This window comes from Orycteropus afer, unplaced genomic scaffold (genome assembly GCF_000298275.1).
Source record: "Orycteropus afer afer isolate SDZICR_OR568_19922 unplaced genomic scaffold, OryAfe1.0 scaffold00127, whole genome shotgun sequence".
Lineage (NCBI taxonomy): Eukaryota > Metazoa > Chordata > Mammalia > Tubulidentata > Orycteropodidae > Orycteropus > Orycteropus afer.
Genome location: NW_006921714.1, coordinates 8236370 through 8242016, shown reverse-complemented (window position 1 = coordinate 8242016; position 5647 = coordinate 8236370).

Below are 5647 nucleotides of genomic sequence, written 5' to 3'. Positions count from 1 at the left end.
GTCTCATATAATATGTGTCCTTCTGTGGTTGACTGATTTTACTTAGAAATTCTTCTAGTTCTTCTTGGTTCATCCATGTTATAACATGTTTTGCAGCTTCATTCTTGTTCTTTAACATTGTATGACATTACATTGTCTGTATGTGCCGTAGTTTGTTGATCCATTCCTCCATCGATGGGCATTTAGGTTGTTTCCATCTTTTTCACTGTGAATAGTGCTGTGATGAACATGTGTGTGCACATATCTGTGTCGCGGCTCTTATTTCTGTAGGGTATGTACCTAGTAGCAGGATTGCTGGATCATTTCGTATTTCTGTTTTCAGCTTTTTAAGAAAGTGCCATACCATTCTGTAGCCATATCCTTGGTGAACATTCTAAGACATGTGTTCTTAGTTTGTACAACATAATTTTCCAAATCTTCAAGTTCTGTTTTCATTTTGCACAGTTCATTTTTAAGTCCATCTCTTTCCTCTCACGTATTACTGTTAGTGGCAAGGAGAAACTATGGTCCCTTTAAGATCTTGCTTACAAATCTCATCGGCCAGATATGTAAGCTCATCCCTTACAAGTTCTATCTTCCACCAAACACATGAACGTAATTCAAACAAGTTCTTTCCCACTGCATAAAAATGTCCAATCACATGTTCATTCTTTTCTTTAAAAGCCTCACCAGAAGTGTATTTAATGTCCACAATTCTAGTAACATTCTGTTGCTGGTGCTATGTGTATTCTCTAAGATGACAGAGACTTTATAGCTCTCCTCACTCCCTTCTGAGCCCTCACCAGAATCACCTTTGACGTTCATAATTCTACCAAGCCCCTTCAAAACAATCTAGGCTTTTACGATTGTTGCTAAGTGCTGTTGAGTTGATTCTGACTTACGGCTACCCCATGCACAACAGAATGAAACACTGCCCGGTCCTGCACCATCCTCACAATTGTTGCCATGTGTGAGCCCACTGTTGCAACCACTGTCAATCCATCTTGATGAAGGTCTTCCTCTTTTTTGCTGAGCCTCTGCTTTACCAAACGTGATGTCCTTCTTCAGGCACTGATCCCTCCTGACAACATGTCTAAAGTACATGAGACCAAGTCTTGCCACATTCACTCTAAAGAACATTGTAGCTGTACTTTTCCAAGACAGATTTGTTTGTTGTTCTGCCAGTCTGTGGTATGTTCAATATTCTTCACCAACACCCTAAGTCAAAGGCATCAATTCTTCTTCAGTCTTCCTTATTAATTGTCCAACTTTCACATACACACGAAGGACTGAAAATAGCATGACTAGGGTCAGGAGCCACTCCTCAGAAGGAAGGTTGGGCAATCCTACTTCTGTAGTGATATTGCCTCGAAAACCCAAGGAGGGGTCGCTATGAGTTGGGGCCGACTCGATGGCACATAACAACAATAACAACAGGGTCAGGAGAAGTCTTCAAAGTGATGTCTTTGCTTTTTAACATTTTAAAGAGGTCTTCTGCAGACTTCCCCAATACAATAAGTCATTTGATGTCTTGACTGCTGCTTCCATGGGCATTGTTTGTGGGTCTAAGTAAAATATGAAATCCCTGACAACGTCAATCTCTTCTCTGTTTAGCAGGATGCCGCTTACTGGACCAGATGGGTTTTATGTTGAGGTGTAATCCACACTGAAGGCTGTAGTCTTTAATGTTCGTTACTAAGTGCTTCATGTCCTCTTTGCTTTCAGCAAGCAATTTACACAAGTTACCACAAACTTAGTGGCTTGAAACAACAGTTCTGGAGGTCGGAAGTTTGAAATAGTTTCACTGGGCTAAAATCAAGCCTATGTTCCTCCTGGAAGCTCCACGGGGGAATCTGTCCCTTGCCTTTTCCATCTTCTCAAGGTCACCTGCATTCCTTGGCACATGGCCCCTTCCTCCATCTGCAAAGTCTATCAATGCCACCTCTTAATTCTGTCATCACATGTCTTTCTGATTCTCATCTCTTGCCTCCCTCTTAAAAGGATGAAAGTGATTACGCTGGGCCCCCCCAAATAATCCAGGACAGTCTCCCCATCTCAAAATCCCCAATTTAATCACAGCTGCAAAGCCCCTTTTAACGTGTACAGTAGCGTATTCACTAAGTTCTGGGGATTAGGATGAGGACATTTCGGGGGACGACTATTCAGCCTACTGCACCAGATCATCTCAAAGTGCACAAAACGTAGGCACTTGGTCAGGTGGAACAGATGCCACTGTTACCCTCACCTGTGTAACTAAGTGGTCTGCTCTCCCAAGAATCACTCCAAGACCTTACTAAGGAATCTTGTACAGAATCAAACAAAAAGCGGAACGATGGGTTCTCATGGCCACGATTTACTTGTAAAGATACCAGAGAACTGCTGACATTTTTCAGATCTGACATCTGGGTCAGACCCTGCCCTCCTCTGCCTCTGGTGGGAGGTGGGAGGCATGCCTAGCCTGGGTCCAAAGTGGGAGGGAGAAGTTGGGCAATGCCAGCCCACAGGCATGGATGGACTCCCAGGATGGCTAGTTCACCCGTGGGACCTCTGGATTATCAAAGATGATCACTTGCTTTGGACAACAGATCCATCAATAATCTGGAAACAATTTCCCACATTTCATCAACTTCCTGTGGACCAGGAGACATTTCTACCTTCTTTATTTGGCAAGAGAGATCCTTGTGCAAGCTGTCTTGGGAGGGCAGGGGAGGCTTTCTGGGGTAGGGCCAGACTTCACTGTGATGTCAGCAGGAGATAAGTGGAAAGGAAAATGCCAGGGAGATGTTCACAGAAGGTCATTCTGAAGTTTGAAACAAGTGCACTTTCTGTAACATCTATTGGCTTGGACTCCATGTAAGGCCAACGTAATACCTACTGGCTTGGTTTGCTCTCAGCTCAACTCCACTTGGCCCACTGAGCAACAGCAGAAAACAAATTCTCCCATTATTCACAATTATAAAAATCTCACCAGGCTTTAAGACCTAAAGTAAGTGTGGTGGTTATGTTTGTGTGTCAACTTGCCTGGACCTGGTTCAGTGGATGGGCAGCTGGTGGTAGTTATTCCCCATAATGACACTGACAATCAACTCCTTGGTGGGATCTACTACAAACAGTTGAGTAGCTGCTTTGGGTATGTGGTCTGCTTCCTGTATATAAGCAGCAGCTTAGGGAAAGGTCTCTTGCTTATGGCACACTTGGACCCTGCACATAGCCATGTCATTTGTTCAGCAGCCTGTCTGTCATGCTCTACTGACCCTGGGACTTACAATGGACTTGAATTAATGGCCTGCCGTGTGGTTTGGTAACATCAGGACAGTGCCTTTTGACTTGTCAACCTTGAAGTTTCTCAGCCAGCGCTGTCTGAGTGAAGAAATACCTCTAGCTCCAACGGGCCAGGAGCAGGAGGCAGAGGTGGACCCAAGGTTGAGGGGTTTTCACCCAGCCCCTAGAGCCTGGCACTTTGAACTTGGACTTAAAGCCTCCAAATTGTAAGAAAAAACTCCTGTTTGTTAAGGCCAGCCATTTGTGGTATATTCTTGTCAGAGTGACACTAGGGAACCAGAACAGTAAGGCACCTCCCAGGAAATGAGATGGGGTACTACCTGATTAAATCCACTTTGGTCACCCTGTGTTTCTATGGGCCTGAGCCTTAGACCAGCCTTCTTGCCTTCACCATCCCTCCACTATTCCTCAAATGACCTGATAGTGGTTCTGAGGTATAACTTAAAGCTATTTTTTAGATTTCCCAAACAATTCCTTAATGGAATATTCAATCTACTTTTTACAGGCTCATCCACCAATAGCTATTTCTTCCTGGGTCAGTAACTCTCAGGAACATGAACTTTTGCAGCCAACTTAACTTATCTTACCTGATTTATTTCGACAAAATCCTGCCAATGCAAAAGCTGTTCCTCAGTACCCTGACCCTGATTTCTCTCGTGACACAGATGGCAGTAAACCCAACTTTTTAAGACAGTTTCTCTCTCAATACGTAAGTAAGCTGTTTGATGAATTTAACAAGAATTCTCTCTCAAGATGGATGTTGTGGCTTTAATAATTATAGGAAAGCTTGAATTCCCAAATTCTATTAGTTCAATAGGGCCAATAAAAATAAACCAAACAGACTTCTTAAATTTTTTATCTTCTAAAATAACTTCACCTGTTTCTCTAAAGAACCCAATACACGGCACTTCGAAGCTATGACAAAAATCCAATATAACATAATACCACAGGATAAGGCAGACCTTGCAGTATTAAATACTTCATTTAACATGTGTGAATTAGTGTTTGTACAAGGAACTTGGGTGTCTCTGTTCTAATTACCGCAGCGAACTTGAATTATGCAGAGTTGTCAAAATCATTCAGACTCATATTTGATAGCATCTTCAATTTTCCACTTTGTCAAGACTTGTTAAGCACACAGGGAAAATGATTAATTAACTTCTGCAAAGAGCATTTGCATTTCCTGCAGAGTGCAGTGATTCCAGAAACCTTTAAGTTCTCTGGTGACTCTGATAGGATCTGTGATTCATAAACATGGGCGCCAAACTGTGCGCCTGGCAGCTTCCTCCAGTTCTAATAATATTCCGGGGAGGGCCCCTCCTCTGATGTGGCCCTGCTTGTCAGTCTCTCGTCATTTTGTCCTTCAGATGAACCTGAAGGGTATATACAGACCAAAGGAGAAGCCAAAAGAAGGGAACTTGTGGAAAAGTACTACATCCCACATCACAAGAGAAGGTAGGGGCAATTCTGTAAGACCACAGCAGGTGTTCACCCAAGAGCTTGACACTGGGACTTGGTGACGGTATCCTTCCCCAAAGGCATGGTCACGAGCCTGGCTCTGCTACGCCGCGGCAGCAGCTGTGGGCTGGGAGATCTTGAGCAACCTGCCTGCCTTGTGGTGCCTTTTCATCTTCCAAGATGGTTCAAATGGATGAGCTCTATCCTCATCTCAGACTCCCTGTGAGCCCCAAGCTTAGAGCAGGGCCAGGGGATGCAGTTTGCAATCAGTGTAACAAACAACCTCTTTGTGAGAATAACCCGCTTTTCTTCTCCCTGATGGTGACTATCAAGGGGCCGTCTGATTCCCAATCCGACAGTCCCCGGTGAGCAGGGGGGGCTACAACTGTCCTTTCCTTTCCTTTGAGAATCAAAGCCTCTGGAAGAGAGAGGGGTAGGAACAGCAAACCACATTTGTCCCAGTAGGTCCTGCATGCAGAGTGGAGGGTCCCAACCGTGTTCAGCCGTCACCGTGATGTGGTTCGTTTTCAGTTTTCTCCGGAGGAACTCCAGCAGAATAACCAACAGAGAGCACGTCTCTGGGAAGGCTCTGGGGAAACGGCCAGCCCCCTCCATCTTGGCCACCCGTCTCCCTGCCTCTGCCACTAAGATGTAACTCTAAAGGGGTGTTCTCCTTAAACCCCCAGGTCAGGGACGGCTCCTGGGGATCCAGACACAACTGTGACGGGATGGGCTTTCTTCCCTCGGACGCCAGGACGCTGTCTTCCGACACTGCTGCACCGTAGCCACTTGATGGAGAGATGCCCCAAGAGCCTGCAAAGATGCCGCATACTACAAGCAGCTCTGCCATGAGGTCCACCCTTTCCTTTTCCATAAGGGCCCCACCTTTAGAAATGAAATCCTTGTTAAATCCCACCCTTTAGCAGGC